Source organism: Lissotriton helveticus, chromosome 2_1 (assembly GCF_964261635.1).
Source record: "Lissotriton helveticus chromosome 2_1, aLisHel1.1, whole genome shotgun sequence".
Taxonomy (NCBI): domain Eukaryota; kingdom Metazoa; phylum Chordata; class Amphibia; order Caudata; family Salamandridae; genus Lissotriton; species Lissotriton helveticus.
Genome location: NC_136059.1, coordinates 943,505,732 through 943,527,916, shown reverse-complemented (window position 1 = coordinate 943,527,916; position 22,185 = coordinate 943,505,732). Strand labels below are relative to the sequence as shown.

The 22,185-nt window shown below is 44.6% G+C and overlaps 1 protein-coding gene across 1 annotated transcript in view; it reads left to right on the top strand.

Annotated features, from left to right (window-relative positions):
* Positions 1-22,185, top strand: part of ERCC6L2 (ERCC excision repair 6 like 2) — a 1,215,137-nt gene that overhangs the window by 5,721 nt on the left and 1,187,231 nt on the right. The window contains exon 2 of the mRNA XM_078675691.1: positions 14,969-15,015. The gene's annotated coding sequence lies outside the window, so the exon portion shown is untranslated. The remainder of the gene's footprint in view (positions 1-14,968; positions 15,016-22,185) is intronic.

Here is a 22,185-nt window from a genome sequence, read left to right as displayed (position 1 = left end):
CAGAAAATTACAGGCCCATAAGCTTGATAGAATGTCTACAAAAGGTTGTGGACCGCATGGTTTTGCATATTTTCCAGGTGTGCATAGATGAGAATTCAATCTTGTCACCCTTCCAGGCAGGCTTTCGGGCAAAAACAAGTACAATGGACCAGATTTTTCGTTTTATAACGCTATATTGGTCCTGGGGAAAGGGTCACTTTACGTCGCTTTTGTTGACCTTAGGTCAGCTTTTGACCTAGTTCCTCATAGTAAACTTTGGTCTGTGCTATCTGAGCTGGGAATGGCAGCAGATCTATTAACATTAATTAGACGTTTGCACGAAGATAACTTTGCTCATATAAGATGGGCTGATCAGGGCAGTGTCACAGATTCATTTCCCGTGGGCAGAGGAGTCCGCCAAGGATGCGTGCTGGCGCCAACACTATTTTCCCTTTTTATCAATGGCATAGTGGACTCCTTTATGCATGCAGCTACAGATGCCCCAGTGGTGGCCGGTATCCGTACACCCATTTTATTATTTGCTGACGACACTCTCATTTTATCTAAAACCCCCAGTGGTCTTCAACATGCCCTGGAGTGCTTTAACGATTTCTGTATATCACGGGGCCTTGAAGTCAATAACAACAAAACTAAATGTATGTCTTTTAACCAGCACAGATCATTCAGGGGTGGTATAACAATGAATAATGTCCCCCTGAAACTGGTTAAGTCTTTTGTATACCTGGGCATCACTTTACAAAAAGACATGGGATGGAAGGGTCAACTGGACATGTCTGCTCTAAAATCCCGCCAAAACGCGGGGGCTGTTAATACCCAGCACAGGCTGTCATACGCCAAACCCATAAGCCCGGTCATACAAATATATGATTTAAAAATGTTGAGTTCCACGCTGTATGGGGCAGAGTGGTGGGCCTTTGAGAATCTTAGGTTGATCTCTGTCCTAGAAACAAAGTTTTTAAAGGAAAATCAAAAGGCGTCCCACAAAGCACCCCCTCGGGCCCCTTGTTGTATGACCTTGGTAGGAAATCCGTAGTGGACCTGGCTAGACTTCGCCCAATTTTATATTGGCGGAGGCTATGGACCACAAAGGAACTCACGAAGTCTTCCTAAATGTATTATTAAGGTTAGTTTGGAGAAACATATATCTAAGCGTATTTTCACCCACTTTGGTAGAATTGTTGGTAGTCTTATATGTGTATTTTTATGAGCTTGGTGTTCGACTATTTGTGCCTTTACAAGGAGATATGTTCTGCTTGCATATAACTTTATTGAAAGCAATGATTAACAATGAGACCTTTTGTTGGGAGCAATTATATTGTAACAGCATTTTGGCACTATGCGAGCAATATGCAAATGATCTTTTCCATACATCCAATAGGATTTGGAGCGGGCTTACGGGGCCAATCACGGATGATGATAGAGACGTGTACGTTACCCGCACTCGAAGTTACAACAAAGAGCTGCAAGAATGCAGTTAACTAATTTAATGTAAAACTTTGTTTGCAATCCTAGAAATTAGATGCATGAAGTTTTTAGCTCTACAAACAAGACTAATGGTGTCAAATACTGATTGTAACTAGGCCTGGGCAGTAAATTCCGTTCCGCTCGTGGAATTTGGGTAATTTTGCGTTCCGCGGAGAACGTGAAATTGCCCAAAATTCTGTGTTCCGCGAAGCACATTCTGAAGTCTTCTTCTGGGAGAAAACGTTCTTTGAGTGAGCGGTTCGAGTTGAGAATGTATCAAGGAGGTTTGGTGTGTTCTGTCAGTTGGGGTGTGAAACCATTGAGAGTTACGTTACCTTAGAGGGTCATGACTGAATAAAAGATAGTTTGGTGTTGTTGACAAACAGGAGGAATTCGGTCTTTGTGGGTTTTAGTATCAGGTAGTCTCCCTCCCATCTTTTTTTTGCCCTTATATAATGCTGTGAGAGAGGCTGACTTGAGTTGTGATACTGAGGGGTACTGTCAAACTTCTGCCTACATGCTATGATCTATCAGTACAGGGTTGTGGATGCGTAGGATGCAGGGATATGGACGGGCAACAATCGCTTTCTGCTATTCTGAATTGTTATACTTGAACTTGCGAACGGTCATGATTTTTAGTTATTTATGTTTCACTGTTATTACACTGAACTGATTACTCCTGAAGTACTTATCATATATTGCACTGTATGTAAAGTGACCTTAGTGGGACCATCAGTCATAAGCAAATATGGACGATCTAAATGAGTGAATCGTGTATATGTAAAGTTCTGCTAAAACCCAATAGAAAATTGGATTAAAAAATAGTGTTGGGTAGTTTTCTGATGTCCATGTTCAGACGCCAGGCTTTCAGTCACTGTATGTTGTTGGTTGAGTAGATTGTGTGATAGAATTTGGTACCAGTCTATCGGTGATTCTTGATGCTGCTGTATGCCAGGGTAGCTAGCAAGGGTCCCATACAAAAGATGAAAAGGATGGAGCCTGACTGGACTCCTTCAGTTACGGGAAGTGTCCGGGACCTTGTGGTTCCTATCTGAATGAGTTTCTGTTGGTTGGTAAGGTACAACTGAATGCCACTACGGTAAACCAAGGATAGCTATCAACATGGATTTTTTTCGTGGATCTACCAGTGCCCTGGTGGTTCAACGCTGTAGTGGTTGTGGTCGAGTACTTTACCAAGTTGCGATACCTCATGTCCCTAAACAAGCTGCCATCTGCCTATTTAGCCTGGATTTTTTTTTATACAGGATTGATTGGCTAAATGGTGTTCCAAAAATATTACTGATCTGTGACCCACTTTGTTGCCAGAGTCATACTGTAAGCAGATTTAGGTTGCATGAACTTTAAGACTGCAGTCTATAATACTGCATCTAAATCAGACCATAGAACAGTAGTGCCATTGTTTTCTCTTGACACTGCAGCAAGATCAGGCTTTTTGGTTGGCTACAACCAAATTTGCATGTCAGTCCTGGCATAGCTCCTCAAGAATATCACAATTTTTTGTGCTAATGGTTTCCATCCCTGTATGCGTATTTGTAATTTTAAAACTACCACAGCCCTATCGGTTAATGATCTTTTGCACTTGATAAGGAGGTTATGTCTATCATGGCTGATTATAAATGGCTTGTGACCCCAAGCGATCGCCTCGCCTATGATTTTCAAGAAAAGTTTAGTTGTCCACATGTTTTTTTGCATTTACCTGGCACACATTGTAAATTCGCTCCTTGTTGTGTGGGTGCATTCCTCATTTGGTGGAGAATTCATTTAGGTGTGCGTGACCCCAGACTAAAAACAGTTAGATGGACTGTCTATATGCTTGTGCAAGTGAATGGTTCCCCGGACTTTGAAGTTGATGATATCCTTGACAGTCGCTGAGTTGGGAAAAACTGCAACACTTAGTTGGTAGGGGCTTTATACTTCAGGGAGAACCTGTGAACCCCTTCTGGTGATCCATTTACCATTTCGGAAGGCTTGCCTCCATAAGGGTTACCCAAACAAACCATCTTCAAACTCTGGTGAGGGGGATCTTCTGGGATTGGGGTTCTTAACCTGCAACTGTGTCACTTGCATATGAGGGCAGGTAAGTTAGGGTGTGTTGGGAATTCAAGTACTGAGATTTGGGATATGCCACCTTTAGAAGATGCACACTGGCTCTTAGAAGCAAAAGGGCAGTACAATCGATGATTGTGAGCCGTGTGTCGGGGTTCACTTCTGTGGCAGTTTCAGCAGTGACAGGATAAAGCTGCAGCTAGCTTACAGCATGGTACGTGGCAGTTTTGCATGCTGTAGTTTTCTACTTTCCTTTCCAATCAGTCACTCAAATTTGTCACCAGCTCCGTAGTTATTTCCCTGTCCTTCAATAAGGTTAGGGTTTCTCCGTCTCTTTTTCTGGTGGGATTCTTTGTTGGAAATTGTAAGGAATGTGATTATTATTTGGGGTGAGTGACTACCCAAGTCAAGGAATAATCACAACCCTTGTCATGGTGATCCCTCAAAGTCTCTTAATTCATCTGATTTCAACTCACTTGTAACTATGGAATCAAGCCTAGAGGCTTAACTTAGGGCTATGTGTAAAGTACTTATGCAGCACCAAAGTCACACTGTAAAAACAATAAACCCCCCAAATTTGAAAAATAGAGTACAGTGTAATGAAGTGTCAAAAATCCAACAAGGGAACCCGTAGATATACATTTTTAGAGTAGAAATGGCACCAAAAAGCACAAAAGTGCCAATGATAGTCATTGGTTGGTCACAATAGACTGGGACCTAGGAGCAATTTGAGGCTGAATGTGATGGAATGCAGGTCGGATACACCAGCCAGGATCATCCTGGCCAAAGATTCAACTTCTGACTTAGTCTTGTAAGTTCCAGTCCACCACAGGAGTACACTTTTAAAGTCCCTCGGGACTTCAGAAGAGGCATAGAGACTCACAGGGTGTCCATCAGAGGCCAACAAAGGGGTAACTCATTGCTGAGTTACCATTGATCAGCTGAGTGCTTCCAGGAAGTGGCCTCTTTTAACTAGTTGTTTCTGAGTAGCCGCTCACGAGGTCGTGGAGTCCACTTCTTTATCATGCGTACAAGAGGGAGCAGGTCCAATCCTTCATGGCTCCTTTTAGGCCACAGATAGCAGGTCCACTCCTCTTCTGATCTTCCGCAGACCCTGAAAGTGTTCTGAAGTAGGTTCTTAGAGATACCACATTTATGCCTGGCATGAGCTGGTGGGTGGAGTGATTATTGGCAGTTTCCCTAAGTTTACCGGGCCAACCCTACCCCTTTTTTCAGTAGTTCTTATTTGTGGTACTGTAAACAGACCCAAAATGCAATGCATAAATCCATTTTCAAGAAGGCAAAAAATCTTCAGCCACACTAAACATGAGTTTTGAGTGGTGGGGATGTGCATTATTGTAATCCTAGTATCCTCCAACATCTAATACTAAAATCCATCTTGGAGCAGTTATTGTACCCGCAACAAACAGGTAGACAGATGTCTGGGAGATCAAAATCAGGGTCTTCACCAATCGGAGAGTGTATACACACAAATTGTCTTGAAATCTTGTTATCTCCTTTTTAAGTGCTCCACACGTGTTATATGTGAGCCCAGCAGACCTGTCAAGAAGGAAGTGACGATCGACCAGGAGTTGACACTGGTATAAAAAAAGGATGCCCGTAGCCCCCAACCTGCATATTTTGTAGCTTTCAGAGAAGTAATCTCTGCCCACTGAGGTCAGCCCATTGTTTCCTTCTGTGAGGCATTTCACACATTTTCTCACCTATTCAAGGCTAATCACTGTCTGGGAGAAGTATGAGAGCCAATGCAAATTAGCCTTATGGAACTTCATTCTAGGAAAAGGTAACTTTCTATAAGCTACTTTATCTTCCTATTTATTAAAACTCTGACTTCACCATTGAATTGGATTTTTAATAACTATTAAAATAGCTGTTTAATTATTTTTCTAGCTAGGCCCATTCTAGAGATACAGTATTAGTATTGTAATATGCACTCTGGTTTATACATCGGACAGTAAGCTTTCACCAATGAAAAAGGCTTTTAGGGTCTTGTAACTGAAGAGATATGGTAATATTAATTTTCTACTTGTCTCACTTTTAAATACCATGCACCCAGCCTTGTGGGCCGAAAATGCTCGAACAGGGGTGGCATACTAATATTTAAAAGCGAGGAGATTATCCTGATAAAGGAGTTTATTTTGACACGTCACAGTGCCTGGTTTGCACTAATACAGTCACACTGCAGTGGTTGGCCAGAAGCAATGTTTGCACTGCCATATAGAGGCTGGCTCAATAGGTGCTCCAGTCCACTAGTGGCATTTAACTTCCAGGCCCTGGGTAAATTTTGTACCATGCACGAGGGAGTTACAGGGATGCTAAATATAGAAATTAGTAGTTTCCTCATTCAGCCATGTTTAAAGGGGGAGCACAGGCAGTTTAGCACTGGTTAGCAACGTTAAAGTGCACAGAGTTCTAAAGCCTGCAAAAATATAGGGTCCAGTAAAAGGTGAGAAGAAATATGGGGTAACCACATAGAAAAGGCGGATTTCCTGCCTAAATGCAATTGTTTTGTAAATTTGCTTTCTTCTTCAATGTTTGGTGTTTCTTCTGTTTTTTTCCCCTCAGTATTACAGGCTGCAGTAATTTGTAATCTGACTGATCGAACCAGGGCAAAAGGGAGGAATTGTTTTCTTTTGCCCGCCTGAAACAAAGTGGTTTTGGGGCCCTGATACCACCAGAGGAGGGAGAATATCCTAGTCCGATGTTTTCTTTTTCTTTTTAAAAAAAAGTTGTGTTAATGTGCTGTTAATGAACCCAGTTTAAAGCTGTAAGCAGGAAGCTTGTGGAAGCCAATAAGCCTGGAATTCTGGGTTACACGTTTGAGTTAAGCAAAAAACGTTATGCGGGCAGAGAAGCAATGTTTAAATAGTGCCATATAAGGGCAAGAGCCATGGTTCTCCTGTGATCTGCTGAAATGAAGGACGTGGTTTTGAGGGCAGTTCTTCATTATATGGGGGGCATTAGGTGGGATAGCTAAGTCTTCTTTTCCTACACCTGAGTCGAGATACGTTAGAGCGCGACTATACAGTTTTGCTTTCACTCGAGTGATATGAATGGGCTGGACATCATTACCTCCCTTACCTACCCAATGACATATAAGGGAAAGGACATGGGAGTCAAGTGCACAAAAAAAGTTCTGAGCTGGTCGCTTCGAGCAGGGAGCACATGGGTTGTTCCATATACTTTTATTCCTCCTGGTGGAGAGGAAGGTCTTTTGGAAAAACACTTTTAAGTTATGGTTGATGTTTTTAGTTGTACTTGCTTGTGTCTCTGCTATCTCTTCTTGTTCTATCGCTTTTCAAATGCTATTTACCTTGGTAACGTGTTCTTAAAAGTGAGGTTTTTTTTAAATATAAAAAAGACTTACATTATACAGGCAATATGTGGCTAACTTTGAAAAAGAGGAGTTTAATTGGGAAGGGGAAAATCACGTCCTTTTTTTTCCCCTCCATTCCCAGTTGTTCTTTTTGTTAAATTTATGAAGTAGCGTGGAAGAGCTAATAAAGACGTAGTGAGGTGTAAACCATGGAATTCTATTACAGGACCGAAGGCTTCGGATTATGCTATCTCTTTCTTTACTGTAAAAACACAGCAGCCAATGAAAACATACAATTAATCAACACAAACTACATTGTCCATGATGCTTTGCATCAGTCACGCCTCCTTAGCCCTCCATGAGAGCCATTAGCACAGTCCCATCATCCTCTTTCTTTGCTGCTCACAGCAAGAGCTAAATACGTCCTCAGATATTGCTTTTATAGCTTCATGTTTATCCTGTTTTTGACATGCACTTTACGATATGATTATTTACAATTGCATATGATATGCTTATTTGCAATTGCATGTCTGATGTAACCATTCGTGTAACCTTTGAATTGGTGACTTTCGTGTTTTGCGGTGTTTTCTTGTTACCGTAGTTACTGTGGGAACACGCGCGTCGAGCGCAGAGAAGGGGATGCTGTCCCGCGTGCCAGCACTGCTGGATTGTTGTGTTTGCTACCTTTAAGGAAAGCGCGCTACTCAGCGCGAGTGTACCGGACCGTTTCGGCAGTTGTTTTGGCCGGTTGTCTGCCATGCGCTAGGCGCGCTGGTGCTCTGGGCTTCCCTCATCGCCCGTGCACAATGCAGGAGCCGTGCAGTTCACGGCTGACGTGCTCTTTTTGGGCTTCTTTTGGGCTTGCGTTGGGCTGCGCACATCGTGATCCTCCCGCATGTAATTTTCACCGCGTTTTCTGCCTGGAAAGTTGGTTTGGAGGTGACGCCTGATCGGCACCAACAGACATCACCTTGGGGGAGTGTGCACACGCTCCAATACATATTTCTTTGGGCTCCTACGCCTAATTAGGGCTGAAATAACTTGAGTAATGCTTTGCTGAGGGGGTTTGCGACATTTTGGCAAGATTTTAAGAGTGTGCAACGTGGGCTGGCCACCCCCTCATTACTCCTCCATTACTGATTACTTAGAGATTGGCACATAATTATCCTCATCACCTCCTTGATGGTTTAAGATGGATGACTGGGTGAGATATGAGGAAGATCAGGAGGATGTTTATTATGAGGGACAGCAGGAGACTGTCTTGAAGATAAATTGTGGAGGCTCTGGACGCCTCTGTCCAATCCTCGGTGAACAATGCTATTGAAAGCACAGTACCAAACACTGTGCAACAAGCATTGGCAGCGGCACTTAAACCGATTACTAAGCAGCTTGAAAGTTTTGCCACGCGCCATGGTTTCACTAAAAAGTCCAAGCTTACTCCTCCAACTTCAGGCGCAGCAAAAGAGAGTCAGTGGCCGCATGCCAGCGCATTAAACTAATTGCCACGGGCTCCGATGGGTTATCATGTGTATTCCACAGGTGGTAAGGCAAAGAGCAGGCAGAAAGTCTATGCTGATACTGATACCACCAACACATACACTGACACTACCACAACCGATGTCGAAGCCCCTCCCAAGAAGAAAACTAAGAACGTGGCTTCATCCACTCCGGGAATTCCACCCAAATGCTTTGTTTACCTTTAACCCTAGTGATATCATACATCCCAGATCTTCGGATTGGGCTCCAGCTCCGGAAGTTACCAAGTACCTTCACAAGAACCTTTGCAAAGGTTTTGACAAAGAAGTCAGAAATCAGCTCAGGTCAGAGTGTCCCTGGCCGAATTTACCAGACAAGGTGGCGGAAACCCTGGAGATAGACGTTAGCCTCCTCACTTTTCTAAAGAAGTTCGCTAAGGACCCCAAGAAGGGGAACGACCACGTATGGTGTGGATGTCAGGACAAGCTCCTTGACGTTGTCGGACCTCTAGCAAAAATTCTTGAGATGGCCCTGGTGGCCAAAGAGGCGGCGACTCCGGTTGATCCGGATATCCTGGCAGGATGGAAACAGAGGGCAATATGTCTTTTGGGTAATGCCCACTACGCCATATCCACCGAACGGCGCAAGTCCTTGCCTATGTGCATGGATTCCAATCTTACAGATCTGCCGGGCGCCGAGCCAGGGCCCCTCGCCAAGGGCAATCTCTTCGGAGATCGTTTTGTGAAGGATGTATCAAAGTATGTGGGGGCTTTTACTTCACTGGACAAGGCACAATCAGGCATAAAGCGTGTCTTCCAGCAAGGCCTTTTCAACAGGGATGGACGAGGCAGGGGACACGTGTCAGGCCGTTTCTACAATCAGGGTCCCCCCAGAGGCGACTACGGTCGCGGCAGAGTAGAGTGGGATTCAATAAGAGGGGGCACCTTCTACCCCACTCGTCGTCGTTTCAACAGACGCCGGTTCCATGGAGGTGGTAACAGATCAGGCTTCCAGGCACAAAATTCTTCAGGTAAGCGTGACAGACATGTCTCCATTACCATTGGGGGGTCGAACACAGTTCCTTGTTCACAATTGGCGGACCCTGACTTAGGATGCGTGGGTACTTCTGACTGTTCAGGGTTTCAATATGGAATTTTACGAAACACCTTGTTAGAACAATTTCCCCAAACTCTCTATTTTTTCCAGCAAGAGTGCATTTTTATAGACAACAAAATAGTTGAATTGCTGCGACAGCACTCGGTCATACCATGCAACAACAGGCCTCACAGCCCTTGCAGCAATGTCTTTTTAGTCCAGAAGAAGGGTGGTGGCCACAGGCTGGTTTTAAATTTGAGGGAGTTCAATCAGTACCTCATTTACAAACACTTCAAGATGGAGGGAATTCATCTTTTGACGGATCGGCTGAAACAGGGAGATTGGATGGTCAGGCTAGATCTCAAAGATGCCTATCTATCCATTCCCATTTTTCCTCCACACCGCCGTTTCCTTCAATTTCAGTGGAAAGGTCGGTGGTTTGAGTATTCGGCCCTTCCTTTCGGGCTTTCCTCGGCTCCTTGGTGCTTCACCACAGTGATGAAGCCGGTGGTAGATCACCTACGGGAACAAGGGATACGCATGATTATCTATCTGGACGACATCCTGATCATGGTGCTGAGTCCAGAATTGGTGTCGCAACATCTCCAAATGACGAAGTCTCTTTTGCAGAGTCTGAGGTTTGTAATCAAACACACCAAATCAGAGCTAAACCCGGCGCAGACAACAGATTTTCTGGGTTTTGTGATAGGCTCCCATACAGCCCAATTGAGTCTCCCCAAGACGAAGTTAAAAGATCTCAAGAAGGAGATTACTGCAATCCTAGCCAAACAAGTGGTTTCTCTCAGAGTGATTGCCAGAGTAGTGGGATTATTGGCGTCATCCATTCAGGCGAATTTTCCAGGTCCGCTGCATTAAAGAGCTCTGCAGAGGTTAAAAATCCAGCATTTACAGAAGGGTCTGTCTTATACAGACGTGGTCCCGTTGTCACAAGAAGTGAGAGACATAAAACAGTGGTGGCTGGGTCACATGGAAGCATGGAACGGCAGAACGATATTCGGCTCACAACCCGAGGTTATCATCGAATCCGACGCCAGCCGTTGGGGCCGGGAAGTGCGCTGTGGAGATATCTCCACAGGCGGAGGGTGGTTTCCCCAAGAATTATCACTACACATAAATTGTCTGGAACTCCTCACGGGTTCTTTTGCGATTCGGACTCTTATCTCCCAAGCAGACCTCGTGTTGTATTCTTCTAAGGATGGGCAATATTTCCGGGGTGAGGTACATCAACAAGTTGGGAGGAACGAGATTGTCTCTACTAGTAGAGATTGCTAAGGATTTTTGGCACTATTGCCTGGATCGTCAGATCACGGTAATAGCGGAGTATATCCCGGGCCAGTCCAACCTAATATCGGACTGGAATTCCAGACAACTCGGGGATTACAGTGATTGGCAACTACGTCTGAGCATATTCCAATGGTTGCAGACCTTTGGAGTCCTTGTCAAATGGACCTGTTTGCTTCAAGGCTGAACCAGCTTCTTCAGTTGGAGCCTGGATCCAGCAGCGAAGGCGACGGATGCCTTCCTTCAGGCTTGGTCGGGGATATTGAACTATGCGTTCCCACCTTTCCTTCTAATTCCCAGAGTGATGTCACACATTTTGAAACAACAAGCAGAGGTGATTTTAGTGACGCCCCTGTGGAGCTCGCAACCCTGGTTCCCGGTGTTGTTGGAGATGAGCTGCGATCTTCCCAGGATGCTTCCATGGACAGAGTCTCTACTCCTGAATCTCATAAGGAACAGCATCCATTGATCCTATTTGGGCAACTGTCTCTGATGGCAATGCGGCTTTCCTGCAGTAGTTGGAAATGCCGAGATTTTCGGAGACCGCTTCAGCCTTCATCAAACAAGCTTGGGCTCCTTCAACTAGGAAACAGTACTCTTCAGCCTGGAAAGGCTGGATGGGTTGGTGCAGGGAACGGTACCTAGATCCCGTGGGGGCAAGCCTACCCGATATTGTATATTTTCTTTTGGAAAAGGCAGCCGAAGGTTTGACTTATCGTTCAGTGGATAACTTTAGATCAGCCATTTCGGAGAGTCATAGCCAAGTAGACGGGAAACCGGTTGGTATGCACCCTGTGGTATGTAAACTTCTTAAGGGCATAAGGGTGGCTAACCCCCCCTAAACCTAAGTATTCAGGTTTATGAGATGTCTCTCTAGTCATTTCTCTCTTCAAAAGCTGGCCAGCGAATAATCTATCTAGGAAACAGTTGTTAGCCAAATTGGCCATGCTTTTATGCCTGTCAGCCTGTAGGCGTTCAGCGGAAGTTCTGACCTTGGACATTACAGATAGAGTATTTACTCCTGAAGGAGTTTCCTTTACTATCACAGGTCGAACAAAGACTCTCTCTAGACACATTGAGTATAATGCTTTTCCTAGTAATGATACATTTTGTTGTGCAATGTTTAAAAACGTATGACGAAAGTACTCGTTCTTTGAGACCAGAAGGCTCTACTCAACTTTCAATTGCTTTGCAAAAACCCTTTAAGCCCGTGTCGGCAGCGACAATAGCCAGATGGCTGCGTTATATTATGAAAGAAGCTGGTATTGACTTTCAAATGTTTGGTGCACATTCCGTGCGTGGTGCCATGGCATCAAAAAATCTTATATGTGAGGTTCTAACATTCAAGACATTATGCGTTATGCTGATTGGTCATCTGAATCAACGTTCAAGCAATTTTATTATAAGCCAGTGGGAGATATAACATCAGTTGTTTTTGATAAGCGTTAAACTAGCATAATCCGAAGCCTCCGGTCCTGTAATAGAATCAAAAATTTGCTAGCATTCGCTTTAAGAATTTTCAATTCTATTAAGAACAAGGCGAAGATTTTCCCAACCGGCTATGTTACAATATCATTGTTCATGCTTTCCCACCCGTTGATGATGTAATGATGATGATATTTCGCAATAAGCAGAAATTACGGGTTGTTCATATTTGTTTTTTCTAGGAGCAGATAAGAAATATGAATAAGAAGTTTCTTCAAGTTGAAGTCTATGGACGGATCTTGGTTTTCCTCTTAACTTCCATGTTGGAGGATGTTATTAAATCATTTTTGTTGACTTAGTGGACTTTTACAGTTCGAGCAAAGAAAGAGGATGATGGGACTGTGCTCATGGCTCTTATGGAGGGCTAAGGAGGCGTGACCGATGCAAAGCATCATGGACAATGTAGTTTGTGTTGACTAATTGTATGTTTTCATTGGCTGCTGTGTTTTTACAGTAAAGAAAGAGATAGCATAATCCTCACCTCTGTGTCCTTAATAGAATGGAAAATTCCTGGTGCCAATGCTAGCAAATTTTTGATTCTTTTGTTAAGAAAATGTTCAGCTTGTCTTTTTAAACATTCATACCATTTCTATTATTTGTAGTTTTTATCATTTGGCACCATGTGTTCAGTGTAAGAAAACATTTTATGCTTTTGAAATTAACCATCGAAGCACATTTTGCCTAATCACAGTTTGCATACTAAGCTGAAAATGAAAAAGCAACATTTTAATGTTTTTTTAAATAATTTGCAGTAGTAGCACCTAGTGGGGCTGCAACTCTTAATGTGCAGCAACATAGGCGGGACGTAAATGGCGATTTCCACCTCCATTGTATATTCCGTGCTTGCCTGTGTTCACTGTACTTAAGGCACTCGCTTTTGCAGAGGGTAGCTTCCGGTTTAAACCTGGCTAAGGATTACGTTTTAAGTCACCACATAAATGTTTTATATTTCAGATACAGGGCAGGTCTGTGAATGGTTGCAGCTTAAACCACAACTGTGTGAGTTGTTAATATGGTTTGAAAAAACAGAAGGGGTCTATGGCTCCTGAGCTGTTTTCATTCTGTCGCTTTTTCCAATTTTCTACTTCTGTCTATTATTTTAATTATACTTCTTATGTGTGCCAATGCATTTCATTTCCTCTTTGTTGCTAGCACATTGTTCTTAATGGTGGTCGCTGTTTTCTTCAGCTGTATAATTCTTTCTTTTGGAGTTTGTTCCCATCACTTAAAGCTGACTTTAGAGTGTTGTGTAGTTCCTAGGAATCCCCCAGGACCTGTGCGGTTTGGATGACCTAAACTGAGGGCTTGGTGTCCCAAACGCTTTTGGAAACCCCCACAAATAGGTCAGCCGTTAGACCAGCTAGCTCTACAGAGCCACTACCACCCCCTGTATGTTACAGTGGTGTAGGTAGTTTCTGGCAACCACTGAACATGACAACCCTGATTCCTCAGGGATCGTGGAAAACAGTACAGTATGTTACACTCAGACATTCATGCTTGCTTACTCTCAGAAAATACACAGGTTGGCGATTAGGACGTTTCAATAAGTATTTATTGGTCCAGCGACAATCTGGTGTAAAACATATGTGCTCTGACAATCAGGAGACAGAAGCATACGAAAGAGATTGCTAGTACCAATATAATAATTGTAGATACATTTCTACCATAGTGCTAATAAGATGAACATAAGCAGTTCAGATAAAAACACAAGCACTTGCATATTCCTAAAATGTGCGCCCTAAGTAATTTGCCTAAATGTACCTAGCACAGATCTGAATGTGTGTAGCATGTATATTCATCTAGCTATGTGTATCTGTAGCTAAGAAACCCCTAGGGAAGAACCAGCTCCCTCACCTGATGGTTTAGAAGAAGGACCCGTTCTCTGCTTCAAACATGACACCCTGCAAGGGATGTCAGACCGCTGCGTGTCGAAGATTCAGCATGCAGCACTCCTTGTCAGCTTAGAAGGAATTCTCCTCTAATTTGTAGGGGGGAGTGAGGGTCTTTTACACTAAAGTGGTCACGCCACGTTTTTTTCTAGAATCAATATGTTTTTAAAACAATCATGGATGTTTTGAAAACCATCAAGATGTTTTGAAAACAATCACCAGTACTTTTCTAAACAAGTGCGATCATGCACAGCTGGCTGTTGGCCAAGGATGAAAAAAGGGGTGACCCTTATACAGAATAATTCTTCTGTGCCTGAGGACATGTTTATTACGTCAGGTACAGGGATTATGATAGAGTACCGAGAGACTGGTGTCGAAGAGACAGAAGCAATCTACTAGGTAAAAGATCAGCTATTTAGAATCGTTATTGTTGTGTGGATGGGACAAATATATGTATTATGGGTATTGTCAGGGCTTGTTACAAGACTCCTTGACCGCACAGGAGCAGAACCACGCTAGGTACCATGCCCCTCTTAAGACGTCTCTGCTAGGTTGAGTAATCCTTCACAGGTAAGTACCAAGGGGGAAAGGGGATTGGGACATAGAAGAGACAGGCCCGGTGTTTTCTTCGGCTCGTTCCTGTCTCGTCTTCTTCTGTCTTCTTAAGAGACTGTATTACAAATACATTTCTGAATAGCACTTCTACTTAGCACTTACTGTACAGGTATGCATTTATTAGATAACTTCTCTCACCAGAAACTTCTCAGGGGCTTGCTTCTCTTCTAGCTTCTCATGTGTTGTTTTACTATGTTCTTTTGTGAGAAGTTTATTAATTATTTATGTTCTCTTATAGGACGCCCTGGACTCTTTTATGCTGTTCTCAATATAAAGAAACACAAGGTAAGTTTTACGTCTTTATATACTGATGCCTTAATCCTTGTCTACTCTGTAATCCTCAACACTTACTTTAGTTAGTGCGTATGTATCTGTACTTAATCTTCTTCTGAATCTTCTAAATGTAATCTGTGTATTGCTTTCTTATCAACAACAACTGGTTCTCAAGGTAAAACTGATACTCAATCGCTTTTTAAACTAATTTCTTTTCTCTTAATTCCTGAGTCTGTGGTTTTATGTTGCGTGATAACACCCACGCGCACAATGCCAGGACTCAATTATTTTGATAGCCCGATACTCCGTTTTGAGTCGAAATAATTTTTTTCCTAACTGCGATTCGCTAGAGTCTAAATGGTAGCATAGATTTCACACACAACCACACTCTTATTTATACAGCATAAGACTGAGTACGCTACTCTTTACCTCGACGAGGAATGCTCTGGGATTCACTGACCGGGAAGGAAGCGTCTCAGAATGAAATGCTACTGTCTTACAATAACAAGGTTTTGACTATGGTTCACTGACTGGATAGAAGTGACTCCAGAGAGAGACGCTACTTCATAAGCATGCGAGTTTCTCTCATTCGATATCCGACTGGGTTTTCTGAGGACCGACGTTGAAGAACCCGACGCCTGCAACATCCCCCTGAGACCACCCCCTGACTTATCTTATTCACGACGCAGTGCAGGTAACCTCCATACTCGGGAAGACTCTCGGTGAAGTGCGCCATGGAACGTTGGTACGCGCATCACCTGAGTTCAATTGCTGAGGGAAACTAGACTGCTAAACAGCGGGCATGAGCTAAAGGCAGAGCAAGCCTTAAAGGTTGAATTGGTGGGTTAGAGGAGCAGAAGTAAGCGCCAAAACAGGGTCACAAGGAGGAAACCTCCAGTGAACCCTGACAGTACCCCCTCCCAACGGGATTTCCTCCTGTCGTGGCTTGGTCTGGAACTTAGCATGGCAGGCTTTAATCAATCTGGGAGCATGAACATTAGAGCTGTGTTCCCTGGAATTTTCATCAGGTTCGTACCCCTTCCAATCAATAAGGTAAAAGAGATCATTGTGAACCAGTTTGGAATCTAAGATTCTCCTGATTTCGTATTCAATCTCACCATTAAGAACCAGGGGTGTAGGAGGATTTGTGTGTCGTAACCCCGGGTGGACTTTCTTGAGTAAGGAGATGTGGAAGACTGGATGAAATTTGGCAGTGCTGGGGAGGGTTAACCGGTATGTTACTGGATTAATTATCTTTTCTACAGGATAATGTCCAATAAAACGTGGTTGGAACTTACGGGTAACTTTCAACCTTAGATTTTTGGTGCAGAGCCAAACATGAGCTCCAATTTGGAGAGTAGGTTCTTTCTTTCTCTTCCAATCAGCAAACTGTAACGATGTTTGGCCAAACTCAAATTCTGGGTGGCAGCCTGATGAATTCTAGCTATGTGTTTGGCCTGGTCATGTACTGCTGAAACTTCTATATCTCCAAACTCTACCTGGGAATTTGGATGGCTGCCTGAATTTATAAACAAGCATTGAAAATGCAATAGGTCTCGCCCTCGTTTAACTTAAAGCAATTCTGTTTGTAATTAGGTGTCTTTTTAGCTTTGCTTTTATTAGTGTTTTTCAAACTTTCATGTACATAAAATGTATATGTATGCATGCATTTCTATTTATATAGATATGCAGATGTATATACATGTTTATATATGTATATATACACACACACATATATATATATATATGCATATATATTCACACATATATATGTGCATATGCGTGCGCGTAGAGAGGTAGAGCGCTAGAGAGCTAGAGAGAGGTAGAGTTAGAGAGCGGTGTAAAGAGCGCGGTGTAGAGCGAGAGCGGTGTAGAGAGAGCGGTGTAGAGCGAGAGCGGTGTAGAGAGAGAGCGGTGTAGAGAGAGAGGGGTGTAGAGAGAGAGGGGTGTAGAGAGAGAGAAGGGTGTGTAGAGAGAGAGGGGTGTAGAGAGAGAGGGGTGTAGAGACAGAGAGAGGGGTTTAGAGAGAGAGGGGTGTAGAGAGAGAGAGGGGTGTAGATAGAGAGGGGTGTAGATAGAGAGGGGTGTAGAGAGAGAGGGGGGTGTAGAGAGAGGTGTAGAGAGAGAGGGGTGTAGAGAGAGAGGGGAGTAGCGAGAGAGAGGGGTGTAGAGAGAGAGAGGGGTGTAGAGAGAGAGAGGGGTGTAGAGAGAGAGAGAGGTGGATAGGTGGAGAGGGGTGGATAGGTGGAGAGGGGTGGATAGGTGGAGAGAGGTGGATACGTGGGGAGGGGTGGATACGTGGGGAGGGGTGGATATGTGGGGAGAGGGGTGGATACGTGGGGAGGGGTGGATACGTGGGGAGAGGGGTGGATACGTGGGGAGAGGGGTGGATAGCTGGGGAGAGGGGTGGATAGGTGGGGAGAGGGGTGGATAGGTGGGGAGAGGTGGATAGGTGGGGGGAGTGAGGAGAAGGGAGTCGAGAGTGAGTAGCAGGGAGTGAGTAGTCGAGAGTGAGTAGTCGAGAGTGAGTAGAAGAGAGTGAGTGGTAGAGAGTGAGTGGTAGAGAGTGAGTGGTAGAGAGTGAGTGGCAGAGAGTGAGTGGTAGAGAGTAGAGAGTGAGTGGTAGAGAGTGAGTGGTAGAGAGTGAGTGGTAGAGAGTAGAGTAATAGAGATAGGAGTAGAGATTAGTAGAGCGAAGTGCTCTGGCGACATATCGCTGGTATAACTAACGGTCAAGGACTGTAATCGCGGCGTCTCCACCTGACCAAATTGCGTGACCCTCGACACATTTATCATCTCCCTCTGGCTTCTTTATTTGGCAAAGGAGTTGGCCTAACGGCTAGGGCGCTCGACCTCGGACCTGGGGATCTGGGTTCGAGTCTCGGTAACGACGCCAAAACCTCCTGTGATTCTGGGCAAATCACTTAATCTCCCCGTGCCTAAAATGAAAGTGTGTCCTCATGTAACGTAACTGGAAAATATGTAAAGCGCTCTGATACCTGATTCGGTTCGGGTCTAGTTCGCGCTATATAAAACTCTGCAAAAAAAAAAAAGATTGTCATTAAGCACTGTCAAAAACCATGCGTGCAAAGTACTGAACAGAAACATTAGTACAAACAGACAGAACAGCCTGCAACCAAGGCCTTTAAACGTCAATATGGTTATCCATTTGAAACTCCTCAAATATATCTACCTACAGTACATTGGGAGAGTCCGATTTGTTCCAGGAAGTTGCAAAATATAAATCTTGCTACCTCTGGTGCATAAGTGGCGAGTCGAAGATAATATGTGGGTCGGACGCTTAGTGACGGACTTTGAAATTAAGACCCCAGCGTTCCAATCCTGGCTTCTTCACTTGGAGCGAACACTGTTCCCCTGGGCATATATCATTATCCCATGCACCCAAGTTCACTTATTTGGCAATACAGAGCACTCGAACAATGGAGATTACAAAGCCATGAACTAAAAACCGTAAATTGTCCTTTAATGAGTGATGAGCGCTTGTAGGAGTTTAAGACTAGGTCTTCGCATTTTTTTAATGAAATTGACAAGAAAAGACCACTTAAGACTGTCGAGGTCGCAAAGACTGCTGTCCATGCGTGGTTCAGTCAGTGATAACCAGACCAGGGCTCTTTCTATACACATGCAAAGAATTGTTAAACACACAGAAGTGTTGGCTCTGCAAGCTAATAATGCTAATGCTGCTACTGCTTCTGCTAATAATGAAAATAATAATACTTTTAATAATAATGCTAGGTAATATAGGTATTAGCATATATTTGCGTTTAGAGCGTAAACTCGAATATTGGTACTGCTCGGAGCTTAAAGCCTTATGACAGATATAGATAATAAAATCAAAACAAGTTAAAACACCACCATTGACAACACCTTCGAAATTGTAAGTTAATTTATACATTACTAAACCACTGACGCCTGAAAGCGTTGCTTTCATATATGTTAGCCAACGTTGTGGTAATTGTGCTATCGACCTCGGAAGGATGAAAGATGGCAACTTGAATTCACAGGGTTAGAGCATTCGCTCCGGTGGCGGGGACGTACCTGGCGGCGGCGTACTTGTGCGTGCTTCTATCGTCGTACAGGAAGGTCTGGTTGGCGTAGCACTCCCCACACATCTTGAGACCACCGTCGCCGGTGGGCTGCAGGTCCCTGTGGGCCGTTGACTTGTAAACCCCCTGGAGACTCTGCCCTTCGTATCTGAAAAGCGCTGACAGGCCCCCTGCAGAAATAAAGGAAGCTTTAGACCTGTGCCAACCATGGGGACTCTTGCGGGTCCCTCGCAGCAGATGCCCTCGATGCCGGGTGCGGCTCAAGACGCGAGATCCAGGCTGCCCATGGCGTTTTCATGGGAAGGTCGCCCGTCCCATCTCCCCTATACACACTGGGCACAAGGGCAGGCAGAGCACATTCTTGACTCACTCTGAGGCCAGCAAACCGGTGGAAGCGTGTAGGACGCCACCGCCGAGCCGAGAGCCCCCGAGGGAGGGGAGGGGGCAGTGACCTCGCCCTACACAGGTACATGGACCACCTGGCTGGGATAACTGTCTGAGCTCCGGGTGCCACACAGTGCAACCAGGCAGGGTCGAGGGCGTTAGAAATGTTATTAGCTATGTGTAACATTAGAAGACTTGGGCAGGTGTGAGCATCTGTCTGTCTGTCAGTCACCCCAGCTCTCGTCTCGTTTACACCCAGAGCTCAGGGAGACTATATTGTAAATAAGAGGGGGCAGTACACCCATTGGCTGATCGGCTAAAATCAGGAACAGTGTGTCCAACTAAAAAATGTGCATGCACAAAGTGACTTGAGTCGAAGTTTTGTTTTTCAAAAATTATGCAGCAGAATCCATGCTGTCGGTGGACAAAACAACGTTGGGGCGTCCACGGTCTCCTCGGGCCGAGCCCCTAGTACTAGTGAGAAGGTGTGAGCAAGGCGTGTGAGCACACATCTTATGCGAACAGTGTGATCTTAGGCAAGGGAAGTGTTAACTTTCGAGCACTTGGACCCGGATTGAACTCTGGAATGCCCCTACTGCCGGCGGTACGTCTGGCATTGACGGATCCGATTACTAAAGACGTACATGTTACTCCGCCTTTGTGCATGTAAGACCTACACCACCCAAAAGAGCCCAAATATCAAAGTAAAATGCTCAGCACAGCGGGGTTGGGGACTTTTACATCAAAAGGGCGAATACAATCTGTACCAATTCGCATGAGAGAGCCCATCCAGGTGAGCAAAACGTTTCTCGCCGTGTCCAGACTCTCCTTTCCTAGTGACTGGAAACACCACCTGTTGGAGGGCAAAGAACATTGAAAACCAATATTATATGAGACTAATCTAATTAATGAAAAAAAGTGGTGAAGCAAGTTTGCTTACTATCCTTAAGTCTAAGGAAGAATATTGCTTTGTAAGTGTGTGGCTAACTCTAAAATGATGGAGATTTCACAAGAATGCATTGTGTCAATGGGGAGTACTCTAGACACTTGCTACTCAAACTTCCTTTAAATCCATTCGTTCTCTCACTCAAGTGCAGTCTGCCCCATGACTGCGACGAGCGTCTCTACCACATTTCCTATAGGACTCGCCCAACCTTTGCTGATCCATTGTGGCCTACCAGTGCCGGACATGACTCAGCTCACCTTAGCGAGTTTCTCGCACTCGGGCAGCCGCTGATCCACCGTGCTGCTGTAATCAACCTCCATCTTGACAATCTTGCCATCAGCACGCTCTGGCTCCTCCGCCGCCATACCCGCAGCCTGCCCGAATCCACACAACACGAAAATACACAATAATGTCACTGACCACAACTGGGTATGAAGAGAAGACAGCGGCTTCAGACGACCCTCGTCACGTAGTGATGTCGGACGCACGCAGCACGTCCCAAAAGTATAATGTAAACACTAGACCCCTGATACAACATGTCGGCCTGGATCGCGCCTTGCAAGAGACGCGGGAGGGCAGGAGCGTGACGCAGTGAGCGTGCACGTTGGCGTTCACAGACCTGAGTCGGCTCGTGCCCAGGTCTGTATCGGTTCGTGCCCAGCTCTGTCTCCCTTGGGAGGAAGCACGGCGACTACAAGTCGCGTTGGCGGCAGCGCTTCGCACTGCAACGCCAGCGAGACCTAAAAAGGGGGAGTAGCCTGTGGGCACATTTTTGGCTTTATTATGGGCATACTCTGCAGTACATAAGTAATCGGGCCAGTCACCTTCCTCATCCAATAAGTAGAGGCGGAGATATTGTTCTAACTCCTGATTAGCCCTCTCAGTTTGGCCATCAGTTTCTGGGTGGAAACTAGTAGAATATCGGTGGTCAACACCTAGGCTCTTGGTATAGGCCTTCCAAAAACTAGATAACAACTGAGAACCCCTATCTGTGATCAAAACCTTAGGAATTCCGTGGAGACAAATTATATTGTGAATGAAAAGTTGTGAAAGTTGTTGTGCCGTGGGGGTGCCTTTAAAGGGGACGAAATGTGTCATTTTACTAAAGGTGTCCACACAGACTAGGATCGTATCAAACCCATGAGAGGAGGGTAGTTCCACAATTAGGTCTAGAGAAACAATGTGTTAAGGGTATGGGAGATTGGGTAGAGGTTGTAGGAGACCTTAAGGAGCTTGTCTGTCTGAATTTCCCCATGCACAAATCTCACATCCCAAGACATACTGGCGAATGTCCTGACACAAGTGCGCCCACCAAAATCGACATTTGATCAAGTCTTCTGTTTTCAATACACCTTTATGGCCTGCCAGTAGATGATTGTGACATTCCTGCATAGCTTGTAGTTGGAGGTCTTTTTATTCATTTATTTATTTTCAAATTTTTCAAAACCTTTATTTGACTAATTCAGTATAATCAAAATACATCTGCATCCAATCAGAGCGAATTCTACAATGGAATTTTAGCCAAACATCATAAATGTAATGACACTACCAGCATACAAAAAATAGAAGTCCGTTAGGCACTGCTATAACACCACAACCAACACATGTACTGAAGGGGGAAGGGGCAACACAATAAGGATGAGGGCAGGCACAGGAAGAAGGGGGATAGAGGGAGGCAGTTACTGATCAGCACCGGTGGCTGCCGCAGGTGGGGAGCGCAGGGGAGGCAGCGTGGCTCGAAGGAAGTCGGGGACGAAGATATGTCACTAAGGGGTCCTATATGTC